The following is a 21,242-nucleotide window of genomic DNA, read 5'->3' as shown; positions in this document are numbered from 1 at the left end:
ACAAAAGAGCATAGTAGGAGAAAACTAGTCGTATAGAAAGGTCAGTAGCCATCTCACTTTACAGAGGACAAACATGTCTGCAGAATGCTGTTGGGTGTTTGTCTTTTAGCTCTTTCCCTAAGCCAGTGATTGTCTCTAGGCAACTCAGACCCGTTTGTCTTTGTGTAATGTGGGATACAAAGCATTACACTAATGTAAATTTAGTGTAATAATATTAATACTGTTTAATAGTTATGTAATAATAATAAGAATCATCATCATCTGTGTTTTAATAACAATTTTCTTGTAAGAATCTTAGGCAATTTTAAAAAATTAATTCAGTAGACACTTTTGTGAACAGCTGAGGAAAACGAAGTACGGAAAGGGGCAACCTGCCCACCAGCATATACAGTTTATTTTCTCTGACATCATTCATCCAAAAATTAAATGTTTAATATGAAGTCAGACCCTAGGATCCTTCGAGAAGCAAGACTGAAAGAAATGTTTTCAGGAGTGGGTTATACCATCTGTCTATGTTCGACACATTGTATTGTGGGTCTTCCTTCATCACCTGTAGCTGGTGTATCTTTATAGGTGGACAAAGTGATATGAGTCTCATCTTCAGTAGCTGTATGGCAAACTTATAGGATCTTTATTTGCAATCTTTTTTTCTCCAACTACTAAACAAAACAGTTAGCTAAACGTGTTGCTCACTTAGGCTTTTCACTGTCAGCCTCTACTGTACTATTACTCTAATTATAGAAATGTAAGGCTAGAAGTCAGCACCAGGTGTTTATAAGTGACTTCTGAAATGGTTGGGACAGATTTCCAATTGCTTGGAGTCATCTTCTGGGAAAATATTTTTAAATCATTCAATGCTTTTATAGGCAAGATTTTTATAGTCTGATTTTTCAAAATTGTTAGGTATCCAATCTGCTGAAGTCTTCTGAAAACAGACTGCTTATTCTGATGACAAAATGGGAGATGAATTCCAGGAAAATTCTGGCTGAGAATATTAATGCTGAGTTCTTTTTAAAATACTAGAGATTGAGAATAATAAAAGGGATAATGTAGTTGAAAATATGCAGAGCCATGAACAACCAGTGTTTCCTATTTGTGAAATCACCCTTGTTGAAATATGAAGCCTCTTGTGATTTTTCTTTCATATAAACTCAACATGCCAAAGTTATCAATGTCCTTTCCAGGATAATTCTCTTTTGCTTGGATACTAATATAGTTTTGATGCATTAACTTTCCAGCTGAATGGCTGGAATTTGGTGGTTTAATTGCCACTTGCTCCATGGTTTAGTAGATAAACTCAGCAGCTGTTGCTTTGTGTTGGACGTGGTTTGGAGAATCTGTGGACACTTCAGCCCTTATTTGAAAGCCAAAACATTTTGACCCAGCTGCAGTATGAAAACAAGCTGGCAAAACTTTTCTTTAAGCAAATATATCCAATTCATTCAAACTCTGCTTACAATATGTTTGAGACTAGATGCTGAAACAGCAGAAATACATGATGAATAACAGGCCAACACCAAACAGACTATGAGTAGTATTGGTTTTCTTAATAATGCTTGAGAAGCTACACTTTCTACCAAGACTTTGGCTATTATGATCTCTCTACTGGAGCTATCCCCTTGAGAGCAAATTCTGATATTAATCCTGTCTTAACAGATATCATGTAGATACTTTTCATTTAAAGGAATTTTTAAAAAGTGAAAATAAAACCACTTTGGTAACACAGTAGCTCCAGAAACCATGAGAGAAAGCACACCATTTGTCTGTTTAGAGAAATATATCTATGCTTCACTTAGATGCAGACTTAGAAGTATTTAAGAATGACCTGGTACACAGAGTGATAAACATTACATAAGTATTCTTCTGCATGGAAAACATTTATGACCTCTTCTAAAAATTACAGATATAGAAAAGCTTCATGAGCTGTGTAGTACTTCTAAATGCATTCTATGGCAACCTTTTGGCTATCAGAATACACTTCAGTTCTACAGTTCTATTGAACATTTGTGGGTCCTAAAATAAGTTACAAAACTGAAAGCTTTTTTTCTTGCCTTTTTTTTTTTTTTTTTATGAGATGCAGAATCTTACAAGGGAGGTATAGATTTAAAAAATTAATTTAGTGCATTACTTGCACCTCTGAGGTCAAGGAGTGTTTCATTACTGAATCAATAAGGATCCGCCATCTGCTTGCTGAACTGTTCCAGTGAAACACAGTTAGAGAAATCTTACCATTACTTGGGACTCATTAATGATTACCTTGTGCTCTGAAGTACAGCCTTTACAGGATAAAAGCTGAATGCCAGATTTACAAATTTCTAGTGGGGTTTCTGCCGAGTTATGGAACCGTAACCTGAAATGTACATACGTACATTAAGAGTTGAGTAATAAGCACCTTTGGAACCTATAAAAATAATTTGGCAAGAGTAGAGGACTTCTGAATAAGAGGTGGCCACACACTTGATACCTCTTCTGAATACAGCTAACTGGAGATGAGGGGAAGGAGTGATGAAAGGAGCATTTTAGCCTTGTGTAAATTCCAGCCTCTCAATGAATTTGGGTTGAGGTCTTGAAGGTACAGAGGGATGAAGTAGGTAGGGAAGTGGCAGCCCCAGCTGGTGAGCTCTTTGACCAACCTCTACTGCTTGGCACAGATTAACCTTTCAGCTTGTTTCTCATACTCTTAACAGTTTGATTTTGCCTATACTTCTAAACAAATCAGGCCCAGATGGTAAAACTACAGTTTCAATTAGTGCTGTGGCCTGTCTCCAAAGTTCGCATAAAGTAGAAAACACACTAGAATGCAGGTTAGTAAAATATACACTTAAAACCAAAGAACTGATAGGAGATCTGAGGCCTTTCAAACCTTCATTATGTGCTGCAACATGAAGTTCCAGCATGAGTTTCAATATTGTTCCTGGGAATAAATGTATAAAAAGATCAATACAAACTTGAAGTATATTCAAATTTACAGCACAGAACTATTTAAGAACAGACTGCAGAGGATTTACATGAAGATGATGGATGTCAGAATAAAAAAGAATATCTAGTTTATTGCTTGAAAAACTGGCGAAAAAGAGTCTCTGTATGAAACTGTAGTGACAAACCAAATGTTTTATTGTTTTGGAAAGGCATAAATTTCAAAATTTGAGGTTCAAGACCTTACAGATGGCATCTGTTACAGCTCTGCTGCCAAATGTGTAATACAAGTCCCCAAGTTCAAGTGAGAATTGTACGGAAATAATGTTGATTTTTTTTTTTTTCTTTCTGACGGACAGATTACAGTAGCAATATTTCTTTTCATAAAAATTGAGTGAAAGTATGTCCCAGCAACACAATTCTGAATAGAAGGAAAGAATCAAGAGGAAAATAGAAAATAGTAAGTAGTAAAAGAAGAAAAAGCATCTTAATAAAAAGGGGTTTTTATGATCAGTTGCATGACTTTTAACTTCATTCAGACTGTATCATTTATGCTAATACTGTTAAAAATAGAGTGAAATATTATTTTCTCTACAGAACAAGAACATAGATAGAAATAGTGTTTTGATCAAGAGATACTATTCCACAAAACGAAGTCTATACCTTTCCTTTAAAGATTCCCAAGATTCTAATAAGATTTCTTTTGTTTACAGAGAGTTTCTGGGTTCTTATTTGCCAGGAGGTTGTTTAAGCGTGAATCCTCACTACCCGCAACTTACTAATCTTCCCTTGTTGTCCTACATGTTGTCCTACATGAAAACTGGTGATTTTTTTTTTAGTCAACATTTTTCTATTTATTTCATCTGTTATATGTTTCATTCATCACACACAAAATATCATTCAGGTTTTGGACTTTATAGTCTGAAGTAATTTACTTTGTCTATTATGTGAAATGTCACATACATGGAGTGAAAATCTGGCCTCACTGAACTTAACAGAAGTAATTTCTATTGACTTTCAGAGGGGTAAGATTTTGTCCATAGTCATCAATAAAGATGTTGATATTTACTAACAGTTATAAGACATCTTTTTTTAAAAAATTATTATTGTTGTTATTATTAATAATATTATTTAGAATGACAAATAACAGAATATCTTTGGTAACTGAAAATTGTTTCAAATGCTGATATTTTATTAGTGACTCCTACATTGATCATTTTAAAATACTACACACATTGATTCTTCACTTTACTGTTTTATCCTTCTCAGCAATGACTGGGGCAAACTTCTGGTTATGTTTTTCTTTGGAACTTCAATTAAATTAGTGACAATGAATACTTATAACTGATGCTGAATAGTTTTAAAGCCTGAAAAATCACATTATATTATACTTTTCAGATTTGATCTTTACAAAGTTTTTCTTGATTCTCATAATTTTTCTGCTATGCAATAACATTTTTCTACGGTCATTTTTGAGACTTATGAATGGTTTGAAGAATAGCAGATGACATGCATTGACCTGACAGTAGTTCAAGTACTTCAATTATAAATATACATTAATATGTCATATTGCAATGACTAATTACATTGAAATGTGTTGATTAATTATCCCATAAGAATTCTACACTGTGGTATTCTTACAAGGTGACATCTGCAAATGCAGGCCTGACAGTCTGATAAGGAAAGTGGCTTGTAAGTAGGACCTTTAGCATCAAATAGCTGCCCTGAACAAATCTGTGTGAACGTTTTGAGTTTTCTGTACCCTCACGAGACCGAGACCCTCCCATTTTGTCTCATTAAACCTCATTTTCTCATTCTTTTCAGTGGAGCACCTTGCAAATCCTTACAAATTTAGGAAATGCAATATCTATTCCGTTTAGTCCCCCCAAAAGCCCCACCCCACAACAAACAAAGAACTAGCAAACATTTCTCTTTCAGGAAAGAAGATAAGCTTACAATTAACCCTTGACACTGTTATGGTATTGTCATTAATGTGTTTACATCATTAAACTCAAGAACCTGATAAAGAATCTTCCTGTACTAGTGATTTAGAATATAAAAGAGAGGGTTTTGATCTAGTCCTTACTACTGTGTTCATTATATCATGATATGTTCACAGGCTTTGTACTTTCACTTTTAGATATTAACAATCAATGGAGCACCTTTAAAAATATCTGAAATGTTATATCACTTTTGCAAAGCCAGAACCAGTGAATGCACTTTTTCCCCCCAAATAAGTACAAATTAATGGTGACGATAACATTTAAAATCATAGTCTAGTGTATGTGTATACTATGCAAAACCTCTATTGATTTAGAAAGGTTATGTGTAAATATACATATAAATAAACCCTCTAATGATTAATGTGTGCAATAACAACATAGTATCAATACATCACAACATCAACACAATAGATAATATTGTAATAAAGTACACTACAACGAAAATGATCAAGCTACTAAAAGAAAAAAAAAAAGACATAGTATATTTAGTGAACTTGAGAGATTTGCTTGTACCTGGTTAGTAGTATAATCAGCTTGAGGTGTCAGTGTTCATACCTTTTGTAGGGAAAAATTATTCTAAAACCAGTAACATTTGTTTGGTCATCTAGCAGATAAAAAGAATCATACTGGTACCAATCATAATATGCAACATCCCTATATGACTGAAAGTTGAATTAAAACGAGCAAGTTTCTGTAGCTATCCAAAGACATTTAGAATAAAACACTATCTTTAATATGAATTCAGATGGGAAGTAAAAATTCAAGATCAGGAGAAAGTGAAGAAGGAGGAAAGAAAAACACTGATCGGGGTCATAGATGTTCTGTCCTGGACATTGATGAAACAGTCAGTACAGACAGAGATGGCATCCTGTGAAGAGATGAATTGCTGCTGCTGCTGCTACTTTCCTGAAGGAGCTTTGAAATGGAAATAATAACAGGCTTCAACGTCCTGATCAAGCAAGGTTGTATGCAGAAATCAGAGCTGTACTTGGCAAATGATAAGAAAAATTGCAATCAAAGCTGGGTGGCAGAAGTGCAACATGCATGTCCACAGAAGAATTAGAATTAGGCAATATGGCAAGGATTTAGAAATGAAAATGTTCAAAGGCACAAATAAATTGTCTTTTTTTAGAGAGAGTTCAAATCTAATCTTCACTAGCACAGGAATGCACATAAAAGGTATCTACTGACATAATCAAATTTGGATTTACACCAGCATCTGCAGTGGCAATATTTGGGCCAACCTGCTTTTAGTTGAAGTATATGCTAGTAGACTGGAGGAAGCCTTTCTGATAGTCACAGAGAAGTGAATCGGGAAGTAGGAAGGGGAGCCGCTGACAAAATTCTGTAAAATAGTTCTATGAAGCAATCGTGGCATCTCTGGGGCTTGCAGGTCTTGAGCAGCTTTGCTAAGTGTGTAGTGTCAGGGGTCTGGATCAGATGAGCCGTCCATTATATTGAGGTTCTGGAAACGGAAGAATCTCTAGTGGACTATGGGGCTTGCTTTGGAGCTGTGACATCCTGGAAAGCCCACCACTGAGCTACGGAGGAGGAAGCCTGGTTACTTCCTGGCCAGCTGATGAAAAGGCTGTCAAAAATGAGAAATCTGGGGTTCATCGAAGTGGTGTTTTTCAGTGAAACTCTGCCTACAGTGCTAAAGCTCCATTTAAACCTCATAAACATTTATTAACCTGCTTCAGGCACCAAGTATCTGAAACCACTGAAGGCTCTGGTTTGAAAAGAAGCAGACCCAAAGTAGAGGCAAAGCATGTGTGGGGAAAATTATTTCACCAGTTCCGTTGGAGAAATCCTGTGGACCTGCAAACTGTACAGTAGACCAAAACTGAAGAGAGGGCACCAGGTATATAACATGAGCAACCGTTGGGAACATACTGGGAAAAAAGCAAAGAAGAGATTTACTCCAGATGGAGATAGAGTTTTTCTCCTCTTAGAAAATGGAGCTGTGAGTGGAAGAATTTTTTTTTTTTGCTTTTTGATTCCTCCTTTGAGGAAACTGCCATTTTTTGAATGTTTCCATCTACATGGCCTCAAATTTGGCTGACAATTTTGGTCACAATGCAGAATGGTACCATATGTTCATTCTGTGGTAATTTTGTTAAAATAGCTATCTTTTAACAGAACCATTAAAAAGAGTATTAAGTATAAATCCTGATAAAACAGCTGTCACTTTGCTGTTATAATATGTTTATAGTAAGGTTATGACATGTGCAGGTTTGGAATGTTTCCTGTTTCAATTAAAAACCCTTTTGTTTAAAAATAAAAAAATCTACCATGTCTCATTGGTTTCCTACAACCCTTGTTTGCAATTCATTTGTAAAAGCTATTGGTTTGAAATTTTTTTATTCAAGTGCTAATATTGTGTCACTGACTTGTAGAACGCAGCAGACATACTATTACATGGCAGTTTTCAGACTAAATTTGAGTTCTCTGGGAAATGCAGAATGAGTCTTAACAGAGTGAAAGAAAATCACGCAAAGCCATTGCCTTCTCCCTCCCTACTTTCCCCCTCTGCTTCCCCCACTTCCAACCTCTCTGAAAGTTTCAGCTTGTTTGGCAGTCAGGAAGACATTTTCTTGAAGCCCACAGGGGACAAAGGCAAGGGCACCAAAGGCTGCTGTGGGCTGCGTCCACACGAAATGTTGGGAAGAGGTCTACCGCCTCCTCACGCCTTCCCTTACCCCTCCAAAGCAAGCCAGGCTGCGCGAGGGTGGCACATCAGGGTGGCTGTCTAAGCCGTCTCTTTGAGATGGCGTGAAGAACACAGTTGTCCCGGCTCGAGCAGGGCAGATGAACAGGGCTGGGGCAAATGGACTGGGGCAAACGGGGGAATGGGAACTCCTCTGAGCCAGCCCTGCTGAAATGGGGAACGACCAGAGACAGGGAAGGAGTCCTTGCTGAAATCCAGAGTTCAGAGGTTTGTGTGCATCTGTGTGGCTGGGTCTGTTCAGGATCTTGGAAAGGGTTTAACTGAATAATTTTCTGTGTGTGTGGGTTCCCTCTCTCTCATTTCTGAGGGAGAGGGGAGAAGGTGAGGTCAATACATTACTATCTTCATGGTTAAGAGTTAGGGATGTACAGATTTCAGGTGTGTAAGGATTTCAGGGACACCAGAGAAAGGAAGAAGTGAGGGAGAGAGCTAAATATTGCTAAAAGAATAATTGTCAAAAAAGGTTAAGTCCTGGTGCTGCAGTCCATTAGCAGAAACAAAATTTATTTCTTTCTCACTGAAAGCAAATACAAATGATATTGCTGATAAGTCAGTGAAGAAATAACCATTTGGTGGAGAAAAATGTCAACATACATAATTCTTCACAGATTTGTCTGAAGTGTATCTATGCAAAGGAAAGATAAACATTTTGATGGGTTGTGACAGGTTTTAATATAAATAATTATTTTGTCATTTTTTTTAATATGTTAAATGTTTTTTTAATGTTTCTGCTTCAAGATAACTCTCAAGTATCTACAAAGAGGTACCTAAAACTGAAGAAAGGAGAGTGTGGAGTAAACCAGAAAAAGATAACAGACCTCAGGTATTTACAGGGATCTTTGCTTTCATTCTTTCATCTTACAGCCACTTCCTTCTCTTCTCCAGATTTCTGTCCGCTGTGTTTGCCTTCAAACTACAAAAACTTCATTACCAGTCCAAAAATATGACCAAGTGCAAGACATAATTTCAGTTCATTGTAGGCTTCTGAGGTATACTACCAGTCCTCAAAATTTACAACAAGCTGCTAATTTTGTGGCATGCTGCTTAAAAAATGCAAACTAACAATGTTTTTACTAGATCAATGGAATCTGAATTATTGTTGATTTTACACGGTAATATATGAAAAATATTTCTTAAAATTTTGCTTTGATAACAAGAGTACTTAACTGTGGTATGCCCTCCTTTACCACATGTTTTTTTGACACCTTAATCACAAGAGAAAGAAGGAAGACTGCTCTGATCACCTGTTCTGGTTTGCTCAGGATGTATTTAGCACATATAAAGCTTTTTTTCTTGAACGACTCATTTGTGGAGCTTTTCACTCTTTTCCTCCAATATACTCAACAGAAGTAACAGATCTCCCATAACAGTAAGTAAATCTCTCTCATTTTAATTTTTGAAGGATGGAATACTGTGGAATTTAACATACTAAATAACACTTCCAGTTATAATTATCACTAAATAACATATAACTTCAGAAAATGAAAAAAAAAAACCAAACAACAAAAAACCCAACAACGTAAGCCAACTTCCTCAAAAATCTCCTGGCTGTCACTGAACTACTTTCCATTCAGTTTTTGCATTGAGCCAAATGTCTAAGTCTGGCTTGGAAAGAAAGACAACAGGGTGTTGTGCTTAATTCATATGGTGGTATTTAAAGTTCCTGTGAGTGTATAAGCATGCATATCTGTGTGCAGTCAGCGCCAAGCATATCCCAAAAATGGTACCATCAAACTATTTCAAAAGTCATGATTGATTTTTTCCTAACTTTTCAATGTGAAACCTTCTCTCCTTTTCTATAGGCAGGAAGACAAAAATAATTCTGATTCAACACAGTTTCAGTTGCTATCACTTAAGACAATTTGAATGTGTACCTATCCCAGTTCAGGTCAGAATGTGAGCCGCCCATTTTTCTATATGAGTAACCCAGAGAAAATTCAAACTTCATTATACTTATCTATATTGACAAATACAATTAGATAATTTTTATTCCTTTATGCTGGAGACCTTAAAAAATTGCAAAGAAACTATATTTAACAAAGATCTAAAGTTCTTTGCTTCACACCTTTTGTTTTCTCAGTGCTCCTACCCAAGCAGGAAAGAGCAAGGTGATTCATTTGAGATTCCCATTTCTTTCCCAAGTCTTTCCCAAGACTTTTTCTTCTTAATTGCAAAGAGGAAAAGTTGGTTTTTTTGGTGTACTGGTTAATTGTGTGGAGAACATAAGGGAAAAGAAGCTGCTTGTGTGCCTTTTCATGTTTTGCACATAGATTTTACTATATGTTGTGGTTTCTTCCCTTTTTTATGTACATAAATATATCTATTTATGGTCATCAAAGAAGAAAAGGGGCAAACTATGGTAACATGAATTCATCCTGAATGATTTGATTTATTCAGTTGAGAACTCATTCTAGCTGAAAGTTCTTAACTGTAGTAAAAACTGGTATCTTATTTCTATGTAAGAATTATCCCACCACACACAGTAATCCAGTACATGAATAAGACAACCTATTGTGAATGAATGGATGATACAATAATGAGAAAAAGTACTGAAAAAAAAAAATCTTTTAGAAAGATCAACATATTTTTTATATTTTTTTATACAAAAAGGACGGATTAGAGCAATTCCTGAGATGAATCTGCTCCGGCATTACAAGAACAGTGGCAGCACCAAAGCTCTCCTGTGTGGAGCTTCTCTTTGTAGTCTCATCACTTTTCTACAGCAAGAAGATTTGAAAGAAACTTTAAAACCTATCGGATCTTCCTAGAGGGACACTATTATTTCTATAGATGGTTGAATCAGAGGGAGACATTTTGGAAATAGTAAACCTGGTGTGAATTTCCCATTGGTTCCTATTTCATTTTTTCCACTGAGAAGTAAAAGAAGAAAGTTAATGTGCAAATTTCTGCTGTACTTGAACTACTATCTTTTGTAGATGGCACTTCCAAATTATGCATGTATGAAAATTTTATTCTTGAGGTGCTGTAGATAAGGACAAAAAGTAAGTAGGAAAGAGAGGAATATAAAATCTGAAAAAATGATGTAACATAATAGTAACAAATGTAACGTATTAGGTTGGAAGATATGATTAAGGAGAAATTGAACATATTTCTCTCCCCTTTTCTTTCCATTGTACTGTTAAGAACAGACAGAGGAAACATCAAATGGAACACAATTAGATTTCACCACAGACACTCGTGATGCGTGTGAGTTTTCATTGGGGGAATTCAAACAGCCTTACTGAAGTGAGTGTTGTTGGCACTGTTTGACATATAGAGAAGCGGAGGAACACAAGGACAAAGTTCACAGAAGGTGCATTTAAAGTGATTGTTATGTGTGAAATGACTTAAAGAGAGGGCAGCTCAAACTTGCTCCTTTGGGACAGGTATGGAGAATGATTTTAGGGTTTTGCCTCTCTCTCAATATTATTTCAGCTTAAGATACTCACACCAACCTGTTCCTTACTCCCATATCATGACACGTTCTTGACTAGTGGTCACCAACTAAAAGGCATTTTGAAAATACTTTTTGGATCTCAGGTTGATTAATAAACATTGTGTAATATTGTCTTTGCAATTCTGATTGGCATCAGATAATCATATCACTCCTTCAATTACACAAAACTGAAACATTTTTTTCCTTACACATTTTTTACAATCCATGTAAATTGAGATTATTAATAGATCTACAAATTATTTGGGCTGTTCTGCTGTCTAATATGGGAAGACACTGAAAGCCTAAATTGTCTGTACCTATTCATTCCTGTGAAAACTCCTGAGGTAAACAAATCCCATTGACCAACATCAGTTTGTGAACAGATTAATCACTCTGTCCCTCAGGAGCTTTCCAGGCACACCTTCTGTCACTTTCCCATCATTTTCTTTTTTTTGTACTTGCACAATACAAAGGTCTGTGCTTACATGTTGTGAGGCCAGTCAGACCAGTCACAATACCTCCATCTTACACCTGAAAACAGATTACAGTCTATAATACTGTATACTGGGATATTCTTTTATAGTGTACAAAGAAGAACACCACCACAGACCAAATTCCCCCATAGCCTCCCATATATGCCCCAAATCATCAGAAAGACACAAAAATAACATTTACAGCACCTAGATATACTGTGCTCAATTCTCTCTGCATAGAGCACGTAACTGGGAGGATCAAGATCAGGGAATACTATGAGTTCATGCAGGCAGCAATGCAAGTGCAAGCACTCATAGAAAGGACTGAGTAGAGGTATGCCCTTAGGCAGAGTCAAAAAATACTTATAATGCCTATGCAAGCACCGAGAAGTAGTTTATTGCCAAGGTGCAGCGCAGGTAAGTCCTCCTTTAGTAAGGGAGTAGCTGCAGTAAGACAGCAGGACTTCTGAGCTCCTCCAGCCTCTCCTGAACTCTGCAGTGAGCTGCAAAGCAGGGAGCAGAAAGCTGAAATGACAGTTGCCCTTTCAGACTTGAGAAGTTTAGAGAATGGTAGGTGCCAGCCAGGTGTCTCACTCGAGATTACTGTTGTGTAACACCATATGTGACAGAATTGAAAAGAGAAGAAAACCGAGCTAAGCAGCAGATGTTGCTATCTCTGGTCTAATTGCATTCTACCTTTACATGTTTGGATTATTTTTTTTAAAAGTGTGTTCTAATTTTAGTCTGATAAGAGCTTTGGCTTGGTTTGGCTTGCACATTGTTCATGTTTGCAAGTTTGATAATGTTCTCCGATGGTTGAACCTGATTTTGAAGTCTCTACAGCTGCAACAAAGGAGGAATGACCCATATTCAGAAAGATTGTTCTGTAAAAATGATGAAAACTTTCTATGAGTATGTCTAACCTGTGGAATACAGACAAGCTTTCCAGTCCTGGGTCTGCGACTTGTTTCCTTATATATCTTAGACTCACCTCCTGCCCTGCATCTTTTCCACTTTTCTCATTAAGGAAAAATAGTTGTGCTCCTCATGGAAAGGAGGAAAAAATGTATTCCAGTCCTGTGCTTTATCTGAATGATCAAAGGACCTGCATTATGGAGTGTCCTGCAAAACATTTTGTGCAAAACTCGTGGGATTTAGTAATGTTGCTCCATTTTATCCTTAAATGTTTGGTGTAGATCACAATGAACTTGACACTTGATTGGTCACTGCACATATGTGTACATCCATGTACATCATCATGTACATCAGCACTGATTGATAATCATGTGATTCACATCATTGTCATAGCAACCTTATATGAAAGAAAAGCTTTTTCCGTTAGTTTTTTCACACATTGTGAGGAAAAAAATCAACTTGCCTTTTTCTATGTCTTATTTTTCTGTAAGCTTTTCAGCAACAGATCAAGGGCTGGAGGTGAGCTTATAGACATCAATGTTCTTAATATGATTTGGAAACTCAAATCAATGAAAATCAGCTATAAGTTCAGATGCATTCAAGATATTGAGGTAAATAGCATCACAAGAATATCACTGGTTGTCTCTGACAGATAATCTGGAACATCAAACTATAAAAGCCTGGGATAGTCAGTTCCCAAAGTGATAGCAACCACTGCTGCACTAGAGAAAACCCTTCAATTTTCTCACCACTTGGTTTTCAATTACAGAACTTCTGCCACCATTCTGCTTCAATACAGGGCAACAAATTGCAGCATGCATCATGTCATCCAAATCAATTATATCTGCTTCCACACTGATTGCTTTCTTTTTTTTTCAGAGCAGTGAACTTTGTTCTTTAACCTTCCAGGTCTCTCCAAATCGCACATGGGCTCTCAGAGCTGTCCTACTACAGTAACACTTGAGTCACTCTTGTGATGAACTCTTCTGGCAATTGTGTGGCGATTTTGCATTGCTATGAACTTAGCTATGTACTGCTCCCAACAGCTACACAAAACAATATTGCAAAAAATTGTTCTCTGATTTGGAAGACAAATTTTTGTATGGCACACAGAAATCTAAATAAGGGATCAAGGAGAAACAGCTCAGTCCCGAGAAACACCTTGAACAGCCAGTGAACAAGCTCTGATAATTTTTATCCAAACTGTGCAGAGGGTGGGAAGTCGATACAAAACCTTTTTATAGGCAAGACATGAAGTTGTTGGTAGGAAAATGGAGATACAATGAGCAGTAACAATTTGACAGACTAGAGCATCTTCTCCTTTGCATGGGATAGTGTCAATAAATAAAACTTGCCAAAGGAGTTTTGGTTCCTCTTAGAAGCTGATCATTTAACATACATGTTTTACTCACATTGATTAGTCAATAACAATTCCTGAAGGGTCTGAATACTGTATTGGCATTTATTTACTGGTATCTGTCACGTGCTTCATCTATCAAGTGAATTGTTATTCCTGTGGGATAACAGATTGAAATTCTATTAGAAACTATTTTGGAAAATTTGGAAAATTTCTTTCCTGCAGTACTCTGGCAATTTTATTTCCAATCTAGGAAGAGGAAAGTAAAAGCAAGCTTATATGAAAATTAAAAACAACAGGAAAAAAATTAACTTATTTTTCTTTTTTTTTGTTTAAACCCCATTAATTCTGATTTTAGTAGTCAAATGTAGACCACGTATGAGGATATTTTTACCTATAGGTAAATATATATTATTTTATACACACACACATGTATTTTTAGATTGGCATTGAGTGAAATACTAAGTTGTGAGAATTAATAACCATTAGTCATATTGACGTGTGTGCCATATTGACGTGTGGCTCTTGTCAGACAAAAAGCTTTGCCACAAGTTGCTCAAAGCTGGGAATAAAAGTCCAAATATTCTTCTTTAAAAATGTTGTGGTTTACATCTTATAAAAGAAGGTTAGCAGTTAAGAATACCTTTGATTGTGCAGCAGCTGTAAATGTATATTCACGTGGATTTTAGGAGTCTCTTTTATTTTGAATACTCATGTTGTGCGAGACTGAAAATTAGATGTGGATATGTAAGGATGAAATGGGCTTTGCAAATGCAGCATTTGTTTGATTATTTTAGTTACAAAATTGGGAATACAAGGTGCATCTAAATACATAGTCTGGAAAGGTGATTACATCTTCGAGCAGAAAAAGTTACTATTTAAGCTAATAAAAAGTTCTCCAGCATGATTAATTAGCAAATTACTATTGTCATATCATGACTGGTGTATTATATCTGTACAGTGTCAAACTGTCCAAATCTCGGAAGTTGTGTTTTATAGCAACCCCCCAGATGACACTGATTGATGTAAATGCTTTTATAAATGATGTTATACAGCAGCACTACAATGTGCTCTTGAAGTTCCTTTAATAAACATAGTCCCTTACAGCACTGATATAACATCTCGGCTGAGTCTTAACCATAATGAAAGTAAAAATGACAATGTGCCAAAATAATATGTCACTGCCAACTTAAACCTCACAGTAACAACTGGAAACACTAGAATTTTTTAAAAGATTGCTCTGCAGTTTCTTTTGCTTTCATTCTGCAGTCCTCTCATCATTTCTGTCTGGCAGGTAAGGATATTTCTTAGCCCAGGAATCATTTTCGGTTTCATACCTCATGTATGAAATGACACCTTCTACAGAAAATTAAATTTATTTCCTTCCTTCCTTCCTTCCTTCCTTCCTTCCTTCCTTCCTTCCTTCCTTCCTTCCTTCCTTCCTTCCTTCCTTCCTTCCTTCCTTCCTTCCTTCCTTCCTTCCTTCCTTCCTTCCTTCCTTCCTTCCTTCCTTCCTTCCTTCCTCTCTGTTGTTTTTTGCAAGCAGACCGATAATCCATGTCCTTACAGTTTACAGCTATTCTCCCTCACATTCCATATAGGTTCTTTTAAAAGATTTTCAGTACCACTGGAGTGCTTTACAATAGTAGTTTAGAAAACAGCTCCTATCGTTTTATAGAATGTTTATCCTTAAATCGTGTAAACCTTCGGATTTTCAGGTCAGTTTGCAAAGCTACAAATATGTCTCATCCTATGAAAGGATGAATCAGACAACTCACAGAAATTGAAAAGGCTAGTGGTGTGAGCTGGTAGTGATCTTAAAATTTCTAGTAATTAATTTGTAATACAGTAGTTTTTTATTTCAAGTCCAGTAAATGTATTTGAATTTGTTACTTTCTTTTTCTATTACATCAGCTGTGCAGCTGGGCTTAGTCCACATGGAATTCCAACATCATCCACCAACAGGAGGGGGAAGTAGCACCTCAGCTGAGAAATCAAAGGATGTCTTTCCATTAGGAAAGCTGAACAATTCAAGATAGTAGACATAAAAAGACCAAATTAGAAGAAAACAATAAAGTTTGGAAACTCCAGGTTAGTGCTGGCATTTTGTCATCAACTCATAGCAACAGATTAAAATGAAATAGGGTGACTGTAAGGAAAGGATGATGTTTTTATGGCTAAAGCACAGTGCTGTTTATGCATAGATCTGGAATCCATTTCAAGTCTAAGCTTGCCCTTCTGTTCTGTCCTCAGGTTAGACAATGGAAATCTGGATGCTAGTACCTTAACTCATACCTTATTGTAATTTCTTATATCACTTTGCTTTTTATGCTCCTTTCTGATGTTCTGAACTGTACCAGTGCAGTATTCCTACACTGAGTTTCCTGCTGAAACACCAAAGTCCTGCATCATAAAGAAGGGTTCACACTACTCAGATTCACACTGCACGTGTCAGTTTCAGGTGCAACAGATTCATTCTAGAAAGGGATAAGAAAGTTTATTGAGGATACCAGGATAATTAAAACTAAAATTAATTACAAAGAGGTGCAGAATAAACTCATAATACTAAGCAGTAAATGGCAGATATAAACTAATGCACTTGGATCAAGACAAGATATTGTCAATCAAAGCTCTAATATCTTGAGTCCTTTTGGATGTTTGAAGACAGGCGTTCAAAGATGAAACAATCTCTTTCGTTGTTTTTTGTTGTTGGGAAGTTTTTTGTTTTGTTTTGTTTTCTCTTCATCTGGTCCGCAAATCTTCTGAGGTCTTCTTTTAAAGAAGAAGAAAGAAAATCTTGTATTTAACATTCTTCTTTTAGGTAAAAATTTAGGAAAATGTCAAAGAGAACTGTGTAGTATGTTAGGTAATGACATATTTTAAAGCAAAGTTACATTGCTCATTATAATATATTTTATGATAATAGCAATGGTTTTTAGATATACCTCTGTAGTTTTAAAACACCAATTAAATAAAATTCATTGGTTGTATGGTTGACCCATACAATTGTGTATAAGTCCGAAAGACTTGCAGTTTAAGATAATGCAGAAGAAGATCTGCAGACCCACAAACAATGTTCACAATTAGTTTTGCTGTCCTCAATATTTTGCTGCTCTAGTTGGCAACCTATTCTGCTTTTATGGCAGAGTCAGCCCTGTTTGCATACTTATGACCTGTCTATTATTAGTCCATTTCCTTAAGGAAAAAAAGTTACTTGTTTGAAATTAATCTCTAAGCCAGCTGACCAAAAGCTGCAATATTTGCATTCTTGCAAATCTGATACACAAAGGCACATTAATTCTACTTTTTTTTTTACCAGCTGGCCAGATTTTTTGCACTTCTTTTCTTTTTTATAAGTGCACATACTAATGTTATTCTTTGCTTAGCTTTCCTATTTATTGTACAGGTTTATAAATATGTTCTTAGGGACGCTAGGGAAAATGCATTTCAAAAGAATGGGCATTTTTTCCTTTTGTTTTTCAGCAACTCTTTTTAATAAATCACTTACTTTATACATAGGCAATGAAAAGCTTTAATCCCTCAGAAATCTGCTTCTCTGACTTCTCTGCTTCTGACACTCATTATTGTATGCTACAACTCTTCTGTTTCATTAGTGATAACCCAAAAGACAATAATTTTTTTTCCATTCTTATCCATGAGCATGAAACTCTTTCTGATAAGATACCTTAAATACATCCTTTAATCTGGTCTGTGTCTCCTGTAAATAATACACCAAATAACCAAAAAATATACAAGTGAATCATAATTTATATCTACTACAAAGGTGTTGTATGAAGTTGTTGTAATAGATATATATATAATTTAGTATTTCCCTCCATTCTCACTCTTACTGTATCTTGTCCTGTGCTTTGGATCTGCAATGGGTTTTGAGTGGATTAGTTCATTAATCCACCTACAGCCCAACTGAATTGGAAAGAAATTTTAATAAATAAGGGTGTTGTCATATACACTATTTTAAAATTTTATAGTTAGACTTCAGAGTGAGACTTCTCATTTATAATAAAGACCATCAAGATAATGACTGTTGAAAGGATGAACAAGCTTAATATCACTTTTCTGGCTTGTGCAACAATACACTTTGAGGATAAGGTTAAAAAAATATTTACAAGTAGGCAGTGACATCATCTATAACAAAGTAGAGAAAACTTACTAGTAGCAGATTCCTCTGAAGTATTGGGCATAAAAGTAAAATACGAAAAAAGCAGCCATAAATGATATTCATGGTCCTTCTCCAAAAAGCAGCAATCTTCTGAGATTTCTGTATTTCGCAATAGAGAGACTATTTCCAAACAGCCTCTGAGGTACCAGCTCCAGGTCCATGGACTGAACAGGAATTTTCCTGGCTGAACAGGAAGTTTCCTAGTATCCGGCCAAGCCTTTGGCTTGAGCATTTAGAAACCAAGATGTTAGATCAACATCAGAATTGACTCATAAGTAAATTTAATATCAGCTAGTTTCAGCTTCTGTAAATTAGAATAGGCACATTAACTAATACTAGCTGTGGAACCAGTCTGGCTGTTGCCAGGTTTCTTCTATATAGTTTAATTTGCAAGAGTCTTGGGTTTTTTTTTTTTAATATGTCTTTCTCTTTTACATTGAGTAAGCAGTACTACCACTTGGTCAAAACTACTAGGACTTCCACGGATATATCTATTAGGCCATTCTTTACTGCTTTTGACTCTGTTAAATATACATAGCAAGGAAAAGACTATTTAAGGAATGTTTTCTGTTTGGATTCTATGTTAAATTCCTTCGTGCCATTGTTCGGCCAAAACCATGAGACTGTCTTTGAGGAGAAGGTTTTGTCTTCATTCAGTTTGCTGATTTATTTCATTTATTCTGTGTGACACATAAAGGTTATGTTTTCAGATAGAATAAAGTGTAATTTGATTTCTAACAACATGAGAAATTTGATCACTAACAACATGAGAGGATCTAGTATCCCTTGTTTTCTCACAGAGTTGTGTTATATGTACAGTTTTTATGGATACCTTAGATTTATTCTGTAAAGATGAGAGTCAATTGTTTCTTGTCACTGTGATATTTCCATTGACTCTCACTCTCAGCGATACTCAAAAGCCATTAATACCTTCAGTAAAAAGTTCCTCTGCTGTGCAAGCTGTGTTAACTAAACATTCCTTAAGAAAAAAATCCAAACAAAAAACTACCCAGTAAAAATAAATATCTTTGTGCAACTAATTATCACTAAAAAAAAAGGAAATACAGTTACTTTGTGCATGTTTGCATTTGTTTTTCCTAACATTTGTTCATCAGAAAGTAACAGAAAGAATGGTAGGAAAGAAAAGAATGAATGACAGCTTCCAAGATTTTCATTGATACCAAGATAATTGTTACAAATGAAACTTTAGAGTTGACTTTAGTTTCTTATGAGCTGTAGTGGTTCCCTGAATTTTCTTCAAGAATAAAAAAACCTCCCATCTCTGTCACTGCCACATTTTTGTCTTTGAGAATCTGGCCCCTTAACACTCCCTGAACTAAATTCTACCTCTGCCCAGATTTCTGTCACTGCCTCAACATCTAGCTTTACTGTGATGGTAGTTGAGATATGAGCAGTTACTCTTACCAAAACCCCAAAGCAATAAACCTTATTTTGAATCATATTTTTAAAATGAGTATGTGATGCTGTTATTTCCCAAACAATAACACAGTGAAGTCACTTTTTAATAGCATTCTTTCACCAATATTTATCCCATGACTATCAAATTATATAACTGAGTTACCTGAGATAAATGGTAATTTAAAGAAATGACCCCATTGCTTGCCTCTTCCAGAATGGAAAGGGAAACAGGCTTCTTTTACTTGCTCTGAAAACCTTTAAAGACTTAGTCTGGCCTTAAGTGTCTATATTTTTAGCAACCCATATCTGATATCCATCTTGTGCTATGCTTGTACATGCAAATGATTTCTCTGAGAAAGGACTCACAATTGTCACTGTCCAATAAAATTTAGCAGTATATATGGAAAAAGCAATGAACATCCTTCATCTTTAGGCACCTGTATAGCCTGTAAATACATGACACTTCTCTTGAAAATTCTGGCCTATTCTGGAAAGCATAAATAAGGATTTCAGAGAGCATAGCATTATAATTATCTAGCCTAACATCTGGATGGCAAGTTGGAGAAATTTAATATGTGTCTGTTTCAGTACAAAATTACACACAGTGATGATTTTTAGTAAGTCTAGAAGGAAAGTCTTCTCTTGCTTTTCTGGACATTTCACAGTTGTTTCTTTTCAAGACTTGCAAGACACCATGTGCTTGATTTTTATAGAATTTGACAGTGAACACTAGAAGCAGCTTGACAATCACTTGCTGCAAGCCCAGTGCTATACCTTGTCACTGAAATAACAAGGCTGTCTTTAACCTTAAGAATGAAATGATATTTTGCAAGTATATGGCTGAAGAAAACCTTCTTAGTTTGCTCTCTCTTTTTTTGAAACCTCTTTCCTATATTTGAACTAAAAATATGTTCAATGTTCATCAAATCTCATTCATCTGGACTGTTAGTCTGCACCATGTTCAAAAGTATTTTCAAACATTTTCTTTTGTAAAGATATAATGTGTGTCAATAGAGCATTTAAATTTTGACTTCTAGATTTCAAAAAAATATATTTGTTCCCTTGTCACAGCTTGTCAGTCTCATTGATGTGGTGCCTGGGTTCTGGTAATTACCTGTTGCAACATGCTCCAAAGTGTTATTTCAGTAAAACAATGTTGCTTTTTCATTATCAGTAAAGGTCAATTAGCAAGAGAAGTTCATCTTGCTGAAGCTAAAGTGGCTGTTCTGAGAGATCACCACTTTGCTGTTCCTCCAAGCTCCTGGATTGTTATTATAGTAAGGGGTTCTTTAATTTCGATTTTTTGTTTTCTTATTGAGTGTATTGACTTACACCTTGCAATATGAACAGTGGGAAACATCAGTAGATGCTGGAAAAAAAAGCAGAGATAGGTTGAATGTTTTCTTCTAGTAAGGTTTTCCTTTCTTTTCCTTGTTTTTTGGTATCCAAGTCACATATTTCTTCTTTTGGCTGGTCTTACATACTTTACCAAGAAAAAGTAACTTTTGGGTAATGAGACATGAAATTCTAGGATTCTGATAGTCCAAATGTAATGTAAGCCTTGCAGCCAGATTTGAACATGCTTTTTTAAATGAATGGCATATTTGTCAAAAAATACAGTTTTGGTCTTCCCAAGCCAGTAATGAATTCATGTTGAATCCGCTGAAGAGTTTCAGCTCTGAAGGCAAAGAAATCAACAAGCAAAATCCTCAAGGATAATCTCATCAAGCTGCCAAGGTAGGAAATAGCATTTAATATCCCAGTGATTATGCATGTGGAAGACTTGGATTCTTTCTTTACCTCAGATACGGCAAT

This window comes from Balearica regulorum, chromosome 4 (assembly GCF_011004875.1).
Source record: "Balearica regulorum gibbericeps isolate bBalReg1 chromosome 4, bBalReg1.pri, whole genome shotgun sequence".
In the NCBI taxonomy this organism is placed as follows: Eukaryota; Metazoa; Chordata; class Aves; order Gruiformes; family Gruidae; genus Balearica; species Balearica regulorum.
Note: the sequence above shows the minus strand (reverse complement) of the source record.